This window comes from Aegilops tauschii, chromosome 7 (genome assembly GCF_002575655.3).
Source record: "Aegilops tauschii subsp. strangulata cultivar AL8/78 chromosome 7, Aet v6.0, whole genome shotgun sequence".
Lineage (NCBI taxonomy): Eukaryota > Viridiplantae > Streptophyta > Magnoliopsida > Poales > Poaceae > Aegilops > Aegilops tauschii.
In genome coordinates, this window is record NC_053041.3 from 568,368,990 (window position 1) to 568,383,265 (window position 14,276).

At 46.2% G+C, this 14,276-nt stretch overlaps 1 long non-coding RNA gene across 1 annotated transcript; it reads right to left on the reverse strand.

Moving 5' to 3' along the window:
- Positions 1 to 503: 503 nt before the first annotated feature.
- Positions 504 to 3,169, reverse strand: LOC123494738 (uncharacterized). The gene is made up of 2 exons (XR_006666405.2): positions 3,047 to 3,169; positions 504 to 2,508 (listed from the first exon to the last, which is right to left on the reverse strand). It is a non-coding gene; the product is annotated as an uncharacterized lncRNA (long non-coding RNA).
- Between the last annotated feature and the right edge of the window lie 11,107 nt (positions 3,170 to 14,276).

The following is a 14,276-nucleotide window of genomic DNA, read 5'->3' on the forward strand; positions in this document are numbered from 1 at the left end:
TTGGCTGAAGGATTTATCGGTATGAACCCTAGCCAGCGCGAGCCATCTCCGGATCAGCCTCATCTATCACCAGATCATCAAAATCTTCCTCTTCCAGGTTGAGTTGTTCCATGAAATCTCCAAGGTCCGACGTTCCGGGGGAGCCGCCGCCAGCGCTGGTGCCCGACAGGGCGTCCGCAAGAGGATCCATCACTACCGAGGAGGGGGGAGGATCGAGGGATGGCCAATCGAGGTTCCACTCGCGGGGAGGGGATCAATCGGGATGGGAGACTCAGGGGCGACGGATCGCCCGAGAGGAAGAGAAACCCTAGCCTTGCGGGAGGGGAAAAACTGGCTCGTCGACATGTACAATCCCTTTGTATTGCTAAAAAAAGTATAATCCCTTTGTACCACAATGTAGTGCATATTAGGTTTTTTAAAAGTGAACCATATCTATGTTTACCAAGTTTACAAAATAAACCATTGACATATAAAATATTAAATAAATAAATTATAAAAATAAATTTTATGATGAATCTAATGATGCTAATTTTGTAATATGGATGTTGATTATTTTTCTATAAGCTTAGTCAAACATAGATATGTTTGACTTTCAAAAAACCTAATGTGCACTATATTTTGGAACAGAGGAATTATACTAGCAAGAAAACTAAAACCACCTTGATTCCTACCTTCTCCCCTCGCCAATTCACCTTTTTGTAACCATCTGGGTATTATGATGATACGGAAGACATAATCTTCAATTCGGAATCCTTTCTGGATTGGTTTAGTTTTCTTATTCGAGTAGAGTTATAGGATGTAGCAGGTTTGGAATCCACAATGTAGCAGCCGCCGTAGAAAGATCGGGCGACCACCTCCGCCGCCGCCCACCTGCGCCGTCGCCCACCTGCGGTTGCTCCGCCGCTGCGAACGTGGGTCGTCCACACGGAGGCGAGCTGCCCCGCCGCTGCGAACGTGGCCTTCCGCACGGAGGCGAGCTGCCCCGCCGCCCAGCTGAGGCTGCTCCCCCAAGGCGACCACCTCGACGGGCGCCTCCTCCTCGTGGCCCTGCTCGCGTCCCTGGCCCTGCTCGCCGGTTCTTCACCCCCGAGGCAACCCCAGCCGCCGCTGCCGACCCCGGTCGCCGCTCCCCTCTTGAAGAATTCGGCAGGCAGGGCCAGGCGGATCTTCCCCGCCGACGAGATGACCACGCAGACCTGCTGATGCCACTGCCACCTGCCCTCGTCTGTTGATTGCCTCTGCCCTCGATCACCTCGACTACTGATTGCCTCTGCTGCTGCTGTTGGCTGCAGGTACAGTGCCAATTGCAGTATCAATTTCAGTTGTCAATGAAGTACTCCATCAGCGTCAATTGCAGTGTTAATTGGAGTATTAAAATTGTCAATTGCAATGCTGATCTACTGCTGATGTTATCTGAAATTTACAGTGTTCTGTGTCTGTCAATCATACTCCATTCAGTGTCCTGTGTCAGAAATTTGGTGAAGTGAAGGTGAGGTGAAGTAACTGAATTCACTTGCATAATCTGAATCAAACAAAGCATAGTTTGAATTCACTAGCATAACCTGTTGTAGAAACTAGAATGAGCCTTCTTTTTTTCCCGCCCCCGACCCCGACGCGCGACGCCTCTGGTACTCCGCCTCTGTTCCTGCGAAATCTTGATCACATTAGAGTAAATTGTTCATTTGTTCCTGCGAAAGCTTGATTGCAATCAAAATTAACAGGTTATACAAAGAGTTTAATTGGATTACAATCGAAATTCATTGTCAGGGTCAAAATTCAAAGTATTTCATGCTTGCTGTTACTGTTGCTTGTGAGCAGTGAGAACACAATATTGGCTAGTTACTATTGCTGTTAATTCCCATTTTCAGTCACCGGAAGCATGTGAAGGAGCAGGGGCAGGGTACTTTACCTGAGTTTGCAATGGTTGGATCAAGACCAGGGGTAGCAGGAATAGATATTGATGCTTTGAAGTTTTCCAAACTAAGTGTTGTGAATGTGATCTGTAACTTAAACTGAGAGCAGTACAAATGTGCTTGTGCTCACATTACTAGAATATGTAACTTAAACTGACTGGTCATTCCAGGTCAAATCTGCAACTTAAACTGAGAGCAAAACAATTTAGTTAGAGCAAAGTGTTATGAATGTAATTGAAAATTTGTAACTTCTTCTTATTTCTAGCACACTGACACAGAAGATTTTTGCTCTGATTCACTTTTAGTCTAAAAAAAAGGCATGACACACTAGAGAAAAAAGAAGAAGAAAGAAGAAATCATGCCTTGCTGAAGAAAAAGAAATCCCAGAAACACTTAACTGTTTTAGACACTTTCAGTTAACTGTTTGAATTGTCCAAGTGACACACTAGAGCAGTACAAGAGTTGATTGATGTTTCTTCTTTTGAAGTTACCATGTTTCTGTAAGGAATGGCCATCATGTTCCTCTAGTTACAGCCAAGAGTAATTTGACGGAGTAAGAGAACTCGGTACACTGTGTACTCCAAATTTTCTACTCCTGTCAGTCCAACAATGCAAAGTTCAATTTTCCTTGCAAAATTCAGTTAGCATGTTAACAAGATCAGTTAACCGCACAACCAAGAAAAGGCTTGCCAAAGAATAAGAAAATGCTACTGATACCCTGGACTTAGTAGACTAGTGAATACCCCTACCAATAAATCTCAGGTTCATCAGGAAAAATTCCTGGAAGTAGGATGATAAAATGTGTGGTTCTGAACTCGAAAATTATTCAGGTGTGGTTCTGTTCCTTTTTTCAGTTATAGCAGAACTTGAATCTAGCAGTCTGAAGAATTTTGAAACAATGACAGAAGTCTTGATTGCAGTCTGAAACAATGACTAAAGTACTTGCCACATCATGAAACAAATGGCCAAGTGTGATCCCCTAGTGAGATTTGTCCACCAGGTTTTGCTAACTGAAGAAACAAGTGTGATCCTCGCAGTCTTAAGCAAATGTCAGAAGCAGCAAATTTCAGTAAAAAAAAAAATCAGTTTTGACACATAAATCATGGAGGGGAATTGAAGGAGGGAGGCTTAACCTGCCAAGAAGACGCCACCGCCGTCGTCGAGCTCGCAGTACAGTATGTGAAGGCATGGTGGAGCTCGCAGTACAGAAGACGTCTCCGCCGCCGTCGAGCTCGCCATCAAGCTTGCTGTCGTCGGGCTCGTCGGCTACGTCTCCTGCCGTCTGGCCTCGCAGCCACCATATCAGCCTTGCCGACGCCGGATTTGAAGCAGCCGGAGCAGAGCGCGGCGGTCACTAGGGATGGGGGAAGCTAGGGGAGGAAGGCAAGCTGGAGCTGCGCGAGCAGGAGAGAGCCGCGGAGGAGTCAGTTACGGCGGTGGCAAGCTGTGGCGGTGGTGGAGCAGGGCAGCTGCGGCTTCTGTCGGAGGAGGTCGGAAAAATCGATGCTTCTCCTCGCCGGGGAAGCAACGCGGCGGAGGAGGAGGGGAGCAAGGAGGGGGAGCAGAGCAGGGAGCTTCTTGCGCGGGGAATCTCCGGCGACGCCAGCAGCAGCTTCTTGGGGAGCCGAGCAGAGGGCTCCGGCAAGGGAGGAGACAAGCAGGGGGAACCGGCGGGGAGAGGAGCGGAGGTGGGGGAGTGCGTCGTTTGTCGGGAATACACCGAGGAGGTTTTCGTAAAATTGCCACGAAGACAACTTTTCCCGGACGGAGGGAGTAACTACGTGTATTTTTTTTTTCAGTAGAAAAAGTAAGACCTTGCACAAGAGATGGTCTCAGTTACCAACTGGATTTACAGAAGACACCACTCAGCAAAAGACAAGCACCAGTGCTTCCTCGAAGAACATGCACCCACCAGGACGGTGTAATGTTGGAGTAGTACAAAATTGACCGATCGCGACCTTGTCTGCAGGCGTTTGACGCCGTCACTCGGCTCATTTCAGTGAACCACACAAGGCATCAGTGATCACTAGTTCACTACCATACCAAAACCGGAAATCGCTTGTAACGCGCAGATTCAATCAGTATATATTAGGCAGAACATTATCACATGTTCGTACCCATCGATGCGTCCAAGACATTTTGTCCGTCCACCTGCTCTTAGGATACGTCTGTCCGTGGGATACTGCTAAAATGTGCACTGACCTAAAACTGATCGTTCCTGAGCTGTGCTTCAGTTACGCGTCTACTTCATGCGTTCACTTGTGACATTCAGACGCTGCATGCTTGTGTAGTGGTGCCAAAACTGGTAACCCGGGACGCCATGCCCTTGCCAAGAAGAGCAGGTTGAATGGACGTCTCGCCTACTCTCTCCCGCCTGTTAATAACCCTGTAGAATAGCAGGCGGTAACAAATTAAAGCTAGTGCGGTGCATCATCGCTGGCATTTGCCATTGATCGAGGATCCGACGCGCACCGATCGATCAGTCTGCGAAACTGAGTAGAGTCCGCTGGATGAACAGTGGGACGCCGCTGGGCTATACAAATTCAGGCGCCCGCCGCACACCTCCACACATCCACATTCCCACTGCTCTCCCACTCTGACTTGTCTTCGATCATCACTCCCGCTGTGAGTTGCGAGCTCGATCGCGCAGGCAATGGCGGCCCGCGGTGGAAGGCTGAGGGCCCTGGCGTTGGTCGCTCTCATCTCCTTCCTCTTGGTCTAAGGGGCGCTTGGGCTTGGAGCTGCTGCGGAGTTCGGACGCTGCTACTGCAATAAGTACCGCAAGTGCGGGCTCCAGCACAATGGAGAGCTCACCTGCATCAAGACAGCCCACTATGGCTGCATAAAGAAGTTCAAGACGCTTTGCTCCAAGCATCCTGCTGGCCCCGCTGGTGAGTTCTGCTTCGTTCCCGTCTTTGTTTCAGCTTATGCCCGACTCCGCAGGCTAGCTTACTTGGCGATCTGTTCTCTGCAAATTAGTTTAACTGTTTCTTTGACTGTTCCTCTTTCTGGTGAATCTTGGCAGACATGGGTGCGGCCGTTGCAGCTGCAGCCGATGGTCGCAACCTCAGCGAGGCCAACGGCACCGGAGAGGGAACCGCTCCATGAGAGCTGGACTGCTGCCTGCTGGAGGATGAAGGTGGTATGATGGAGGACAAGACATGTTCGGCCACAGCCCAGGCTGAGAATATATATTAACTAAGTAGAATAAATAATGCCAGACCATCCTTCCTTCATACTATTACGTAGTAGCTAGCTTGTTATGACTGAATGTCCTGCCACTGAGAACGTTTGCTGTCCTGGTTATATGAACTTGAGCATGTGCTTGCCGTTTTATATGTGATCAATCAATGATAACACTAGTAGAAAAAGAGGCTTCCATACGCCCCCATTAGTCCCCAAAACAATCGAACCGCGACAAAAGGGGCCTTTAGTCGCGGTTCGGAAGGAGACCCGCGACCAACTATCTGGGCCCAGCGCGCTCGGTCGACAGCTGGCGGACGGGAGGGGCTTTAGTCCCGGTTGGCCTGGCCAACCGGGACTAAAGGTCCCCGAAGGCCTTTAGTCGCGGTTGGCCAGGCCAACCGGGACTAAAGGCCCATCCCTATATATAGGACTCAGCTCACTTCACTTCACTCAGCTCACTTCACAATTTTCAGAAGGGGGTGGTGGGTTTGCTTTTGGTTCCTCCTATGCACACAAGGTGTTCGATGAAATGCCCGAGAGCCTGAAACATAGATGAAATGCCCGAGAGCCTGAAACAAACATGATATGAAGTGTCCGAGCCACACTTGAGCTTTCTCATTTATTTTTCCTCCGCGATCGCGGTTAGCAACTTGAACCTTTCATGTGTCATTGATAAAACACGCATGTGTGTAGTTCATTGTTTAATTTGTATTATTTCTAGCTAGTTAGTTTAACAAATGCATGATGGTTAATTATATACTTTATATAATAATAATGCAGATGAATCGGCAATGGATGTACGGTCCCCGACTCTCCGGCGAGTTCACTACGGGTTTGAAAGATTTCCTCGTAGTGGCAAATGCGAACAAGCAGCAAGGTTTTATTATCTGTCCATGTGCTGTCTGTAAGAATCAGAAGGGTTACTCCTCCTCAAGAGACGTTCACATGCACCTGCTTCGGCACGGTTTCATGCCAAGCTATAATTGTTGGACCAAGCATGGAGAAAGAGGGGTTAGAATGGAAGAAGATGAAGAAGGGGATGATATCGATGACAACTATCATGATCATTTCGGTGATACTTTCATGGAGGATGATGCTGAAGGTGGGGAAGGGTTAGGTGAAGGTGAAGAAGAGGCACATGATGAGCCCGCTGATGATCTTGGTCGGACCATTGCTGATGCACGGAGACGCTGCGAAACTCACAAGGATAGGGAGAATTTGGATCGCATGTTAGAGGATCACAAAAAGTCGTTGTATCCAGGATGCGATAATAGTCTGAAAAAGCTGGGCTGCACACTGGATTTGCTAAAATGGAAGGCACAGGAAGGTGTAGGTGACTCATCATTTGAAAATTTGCTGAAAATGTTGAAGAATATGTTTCCGAAGAATAACGAGTTGCCCGCCAGTACGTACGAAGCAAAGAAGGTTGTCTGCCCTCTAGGTTTAGAGGTTCTGAAGATACATGCATGCATTAACGACTGCATCCTCTACCGTGGTGAATACGAGAATTTGAATGAATGCCCTGTATGCACTGCATTGCGTTATAAGATCAGAGGCGATGACCCTGGTGACGATGTTGAGGGCGAGAAACCCAGGAAGAGGGTTCCCGCCAAGGTGATGTGGTATGCTCCTATAATACCACGGTTGAAACGTCTGTTCATGAACAAAAAGCATGCCAAGTCGTTGTGATGGCACAAAGAGGACCGTAAGTCCGACGGGGAGTTGAGACACCCCGCTGATGGAACGCAATGGAGAAAGATCGACAGAGTGTTCAAAGATTTTGCAGCTGACGCAAGGAACATAAGATTTGGTCTAAGTACTGATGGCATGAATCCTTTTGGCGAGCAGAGCTCCAGCCATAGCACCTGGCCCGTGACTCTATGCATCTACAACCTTCCTCCTTGGTTGTGCATGAAGCGGAAGTTCATTATGATGCCAGTGCTCATCCAAGGTCCAAAGCAACCCGGGAACGACATCGATGTGTACCTAAGGCCATTAGTTGATGAACTTTTACAGTTGTGGGCCAGACCTGGTGTACGTGTCTGGGATGAGCACAAAGGAGAGGAATTTGACCTACGAGCGTTGCTTTTTGTAACCATCAACGATTGGCCTGCTCTCAGTAACCTTTCGGGACAGACAAATAAGGGATACAATGCATGCACGCACTGCTTACATGAGACTGAAAGTGTACGTTTGGTTAATTGTAAGAAGAACGTGTACCTGGGTCATCGTCGATTTCTTCCCCGAAATCATAACGTAAGAAAGAAAGGCAAGCATTTCAACGACAAGGCAGATCACCGGCCGAAGCCTGCGGAACGTACTGGTGCTGAGATATTTGATATGGTCAAGGATTTGAAAGTCATCTTTGGAAAGGGTCCTGGCGGACAATCAGTTCCGCGGGGAGTTGACGGGCACGCACCCATGTGGAAGAAGAAATCTATATTTTGGGAGCTAGAATATTGGAAAGTCCTAGATGTCCGCTCTGCAATCGACGTGATGCATGTTACGAAGAATATTTGCGTGAACCTGCTAAGCTTCTTGGGCGTGTATGGGAAGACAAATGATACAAAGGAAGCACGGCAGGACCAACAACTTTTGAAAGACCCAGATGACCGGCATCCGGAATGGTTTCAAGGTCGTGCCAGCTACGCTCTTACCAAAGAAGAGAAAGTCATTTTTTTGAATGCCTGAGCAGTATGAAGGTCCCGTCTGGCTTCTCGTCGAATATAAAGGGAATAATAAACATGGCGGAGAAAAAGTTCGAAAACCTGAAGTCTCACGACTGCCACGTGATTATGACGCAATTGATTCTGATTGCTTTGAGGGGGCTCCTACCGGAAAATGTTCGAGTAGCCATTGTGAAGCTATGTGCATTCCTCAATGCAATCTCTCAGAAGGTAATCAATCCAGAAGATCTACCACGGTTACAGAACGATGTGGTCCAATGCCTTGTCAGTTTCGAGTTGGTGTTCCCACCATCCTTCTTCGATATTATGACGCACCTCCTGCTCCACCTAGTCGAAGAGATTTCCATTCTCGGTCCTGTATTTCTACACAATATGTTCCCCTTTGAGAGGTTCATGGGAGTATTAAAGAAATATGTTCGTAACCGTGCTAGGCCAGAAGGAAGCATCGTCAAGGGCTATGGAAATGAGGAGGTAATTGAGTTCTGTATTGACTATGTTCCTGACCTTAAGTCGATTGGTATTCCTCAATCGCGGCACGAGGGGAGACTAAGTGGAAAAGGCAAGATCGGAAGGAAATCCACGATATGTATGGACGGTCATTCTATGACTGAAGCACACCACACAGTTCTGCAAAATTCCAGCTTTGTGGCTCCGTACTTCGAGCAACACAAGAATATTTTACGCTCGGACAACCCGGGGAAGCCTGAATCCTGGATTAGAAAGGCCCACATGGAGACTTTCGGCAGTTGGTTGCGAAAACATTTAATGAATGACAATGATGTTGGAGATCAGCTGTACATGTTGGCCAAGAAACCATCTTCGACTATAACGATTTTCCAAGGGTACGAGATAAATGGGAATACATTTTACACCATCGCCCAAGATAAAAAGAGCACCAACCAAAACAGTGGTGTCCGCTTTGATGCAGCAACCGAGAATGGGCGAAATGTCACATATTATGGTTACATAGAGGAGATATGGGAACTTGACTATGGACCCTCCTTTAAGGTCCCTTTGTTCCGGTGCAAATGGTTCAAGCTAACAGGAGGTGGGGTAAAGGTGGACGAGCAATACGGAATGACAATGGTGGATTTCAACAATCTTGGTTACCTTGACGAACCATTCGTCCTTGCCAAAGATGTCGCTCAGGTTTTTTATTTGAAGGACATGAGTAGCAAACCGAGGAAACGGAAAGATAAGAAACGATCAGTACATCATGCGATGATCCAAGCGCCACATTGTTCTTTCAGGGAAAAGAAACATCGTGGGAGTGGAGGACAAGACAGACATGTCAGAAGATTATAATATGTTTGGTGAAATTCCGCCCTTCAAAGTGAACACTGACCCAAGCATTAAGTTAAATGATGAGGATGCTCCATGGATACGGCACAATCGTAAGCAAGCAGGGACACAAGGAAAGAATTGATGTGTAATAATTTATTGTACCAAACTTTGTATTTGGTCGATGAACTGAATGATGTATCAAACCTTTTGTCAAACCTTCAAGGGATTTTAAAATGAATTAGTTTTATTTTTCTGATTTTTTTGATATATAATTGTATTTTTAAGATTTTAAAATGAATTAGTTTTATTTTTCTGATTTTTTTGATATATTATTTGTATTTTTAAGATTTTAAAATGAATTAGTTTTATTTTCTTATTTTTTTGATATATAATTGTATTTTTAAGATTTTAAAATGAATTAGAAACAAAATAATATAAACTTTAATAAAATATATAAGTACAAACAAAATAAAATAAATTTTAATAACATAAATAAAATTTATGAAACTAAAATTATCAAAGTATTTTCTGTTCAAAACATTATAAGCAACCTCTAGTATTTTTGAAACTAAAATTATATAAAATTGATTCAACTAAAATTATCGAAGTATTTTCTGTTCAAAATCATTGAAAGCTAAAAGAATTTTCATAAAGAACTTTTTTTGTTAGAAACTTTAATAACAAAAATAATTATCATAAAGTAAAATAAATAAGTAATTAGAAACAAAATAAAATAAAATAAATAAGTTTTTTGTTGTAAGTAGAAACAAAACAAAATAAATAAAGCAAAAAAAAAACAAAAAACAGGCAAAAAATAAAAAATATGCCACCTACTGGGTGACCACGGCCTGAATACGACTAGAAACCCATCGACGGGCCAGGATTCAGGCCCGCAGAAGGCCTAGTAGGCCCATCAGGCATAGCAGTGACAATTAGGCCCGTAAGCCTGCAATGGAGAGGGGCTCAAGAGGGGAGCGGCAGTGGGGCTTATAAACCACTGCGCGCCCCTCTCAACTAGCGAGGTGGGACTAAACTTTCGACGCGGGCGTAGCAGCACAATGCCTTTAGTCCCGGTTGGGGAGGCGGACCGGGACTAAAGGGTACCCTTTAGTCGCGGTTGTTGTCCCCAACCGCGACTAAAGGCTCTTTCTGCGCGGGAACGAAAGCGGCGCCAAAACCCTTTAGTCCCGGTTGGGGAGGCGGACCGCGACTAAAGGTACCCTTTAGTCGCGGTTGGTGTGGCCAACCGCGACTAAAGGGTACCTTTAGTCGCGGTCCGCCTCCCCAACCGGGACTAAAGGTATGTGTATATATACTGCACTTAGCAGTTTCCGCCACTTCCCATTCTCCTCTCTCGACGCCGAAGCCCTGCCCCGACGCCGATCGACGCCGAAGCCCTGCCCCGACGCCGACGCCGAAGCCCTGCCCCGACGCCGACGCCGACGCCCTGCGCGCCGCCGCCCCCATCCCCAGTGAGCGCCGCCGCCGCCCGAGCCCTGCCCTTAGCGCTCCGCCGCCGCCGCAGCGTGCCCCTGCCCTTGCCTGCCGCAGCCCCTGCCCTTGCCCGCCGCCCGACGCCCTGCGCGTCGCCGCCCCCGTCCCCAGTGAGCGCCGCCGCCGCCCGTGCCCTGCCGCCCGCCGCCGCCCGCCCGCTGCCCCTGCCCGCCGCCCGCCGCCCGCTGCTCTGCCAAAAGAAACCAAAAAGAAAGAAGAAAGAAAGAAGAAGAAAAAAAAAAGAAAACAAAACAAAACCAAAAGAAAGAAGAAAAAAAAAAAACAAAACAAGACCAAAAGAAAGAAGAAGAAAAAAGGAAGAAGAAGAAAAAAGGAAGAAGTAAAAAAGGAAGAAGAAAAAAGGAAGAAGAAAAAAAGGAAGAAGAAAAAAAGAAAGAAGAAAGAAAGAAGAAAGAAAAAGGAACAAGAAAAAAAGAAGAAAGAAAAAGGAAGAAGAAAAAAATGAAAACAAAACAAAACCAAAAGAAAGAAGAAAAAAAGGAAGAAGAAAAAAAGGAAGAAGAAAAAAAGAAAGAAGAAAGAAAGAAGAAAGAAAAAGGAACAAGAAAAAAAGAAGAAAGAAAAAGGAAGAAGAAAAAAATGAAAACAAAACAAAACCAAAAGAAAGAAGAAAAAAAGGAAGAAGAAAAAAGGAAGAAGAAAAAAAGGAAGAAGAAAAAAAGAAAGAAGAAAAAGGAAGAAGAAAAAAAGAAGAAAGAAAAAGGAAGAAAAAAAATGAAAACCAAAAGAAAGAAGAAAGAAAAAGGAAGAAGAAAAAAAGAAGAAGAAAGGAAGAAGAAAGGAAGAAGAAGAAAGAAAGAAGAAAGAAAAAGGAAGAAGAAGAAACAAAGAAGAAAGAAACCAAATGAAAAAAGAAGAAAAGAAAGAAGAAAGAAAGAAGAAAGAAAAAGGAAGAAGAAAAAAGGAAGAAGAAAGAAAAAGGAAGAAGAAAAAAAAAGAAAACAAAACAAAAGAAACCAAATGAAAACCAAAAAGAAAGAAGAAAGAAAACCAAATGAAAACCAAAAGAAAGAAGAAAAAAAAAGGAAGAAGAAGAAAAAAAGGAAGAAGAAAAAAAGAAGAAGAAAGGAAGAAGAAAGGAAGAAGAAGAAAGAAAGAAGAAAGAAAAAGGAAGAAGAAGAAGAAAGAAAGAAGAAAGAGGAAGAAGAAAGGAAGAAGAAGAAAAAAGAAGAAAAAAGGAAGAAGAAAGAAACCAAATGAAAACCAAAAAGAAAAACAAAGAAAACAAAACAAAATACTTGGCAGTGCTCAATAATCTTATTTTTTAATTCCTCCTCCTCTATGTCCCCTTAATCTTATTTTTTAATTCCTTTATACTTAAAGAAATTTTACTACATGCAGGAGTGACATATGGCGGACGATAGAGCCGAGCCGCTTAGGGATCCGGAGGCTGAACGTTATTTAATGGGCATCATCAACAACGAGATTCCTTATGTGCCGGGCTCAGAATATGAGCAAGAAGAGGATGTAGTCTCTTCTTTTCCGAACCTTGACGGTGGAACAGAGATTGTCGATGATCAAGAAGGTGAAGGAACGGACATTGTCGACGGAGGTCAACCGTCAACAAACGACGATCTCGAATTGCAAGTAGCAACCACCTCCGGCGAGGTATATATATACATTGAGCCTCTCGTGATACAAACTTACTGAAATGTGAATACATATATATTAACGCGCGCGACTCTCTTTCTTTTTTTAGCCCTCCGGATCGAGTACGACAAAGCGTGGCAAATCCAAGGCGATGAAAACAGGAGAAACATATGCCATTGAGTTTGTCAGTGAAACCGGCAAGCCCCTACAGCACACCTCAAAGTTTATCAACCAATGCGGAGTCGTTGTTAGAGACAACGTCCCGATCACCGTCCAGGAATGGAAGGAGCCAAAGAAGGCACGTCTTGGTTTCAGTTTTGTCGACAAGAGAACGAAAAAGGATTGCTGGAGAAAGCTTATGGAACATTTCATTCTACCTCCGGAATACAACAAAGTAGGTGAATTCGGTAACGAGGTTCCGGGTGGACGTCAGAGGAGGAGGCTAGTTAAAGAGTTCGCTCTTCAGAAGATGGGCGAAGCATTCCGGAACTTCAAGAAAAATTTAACCCGTGACTATGTCAACAAGGGCAAGACTCCGGATTTCAATGGACAACATGAGAAACTGAAAGATGATTGGCCAGAATTTGTGAGGCAAAAGCAATCGGAGCATTTCAAGGAAATATCGAAAAAAATAAGGATAATGAGAGTAAGAAAAAGTTCCATCATATTATGGGGCCAGGAGGATACCGCCTTTCGGAGCCTAGGTGGCAGAAGATGGAGGAGGACCTGAGGGTGCGCGGAATCCCTCTAGGTACAGAGGGATGGGACCCAAGGGCCAAAAGCTGGTGGTACGGGCATGGGGGATCGCTAGACCCGGAGACAGGGGTGTGTGTTCACCGGCAGAGACAGTTTGCTCCCACCCAAGCCCTTATTGACGCAATGACCCAAGCTCAAGAGGGCTTGATCAAGTTCAACAGAGAGAAAGACGCACTGACAACAGCCCTCGGGAATGATGAACACGGAGGACGTGTACGAGGCAAAGGAAAAGTTCCGTGGAAAGTAGGGTTTTCCCAGGACAATGACCCGTACTGTTACAGAAGCCGTAAGAGAAAGACGGACCGGGATGCAGATCTTATGACGAAGTTTGCATCGGAACTCCATGAGTTGAAGCAGACCGTGCATGAACTAGTAAAAGAAAAATCGGCTGCAGGGCCGCATGAAGATCATGAAGCGGATCGCGGAAGCCAGCAGCGGAGAAGCAGCGTGGCTTCCACGGATGCCCCGCCTGGTGCTAGTGCACCGATGATCGAGATTCGTGCACCGGAGCCTCACTACCCCGTGGATGATGTAAAGGAGATGAAAGAATGTGATCTGCATTATCCCGTGGGGAACGTTTCCACGAAGGTAGCTAGCGGCAGTGCTTTACCCTGTACACCTGGAGCACTCCACCACAACAACCCCATTGCATATGGCTATGCTCGTGTCACGGTGGAAGACATAGTCCAAGGGTTTGAGGACCTGGAGATTGACAAACCTACACCCGAAGGGGAGAGAAGACTTGGAGATGTCAAGCGCCAGTTCATTCTATGGAAAAAGAAGTACATAGTGTTTCCAGGCGAGGCGCCAAGGCTAGCAAGTCCACCCCCCTCCGATGGTGGTGGTGGTGGTGGTGGTGGCGGTGGTGGCGGTGGTGGTGGTCGTGGTGGTTCACCTACACCTCCTTCACGCCATTCGACGCCGTCCCCCGATCCACAACCTCCGGCGGGTACGACGCCCCCCAATCCTCCTCCGGCGGGTACGACGCCCCCCAATCCACCTCCGGCGAAGAAGCAGAAGCAGGCGGACAACAAGGAAACCCGCTCCTGGACTATTAACCCGGACCCTTATGTACCTAAGACCACAAGGGTACCGGAGCCATCACTGAAGCCTCTCCTCCCAAGGCCTGGGGAACTTAGCGAAGCTGAAACCAAATTGGCCGCGTCTGCTGATTATGAGAAATGGAAGGCGGATATGAAGGCGATAAAAGAGCCTGAGCCCAAGCAAGTATTCACTGAGAAGCAAAAGAAGTGGGCTAAGGATTTTTTGACGACACCGTCCCAAGCCGAGCTGAATATGCCTGACGACTATGGACATGAACTTCGTAGGCAAGCAAAAATATTGA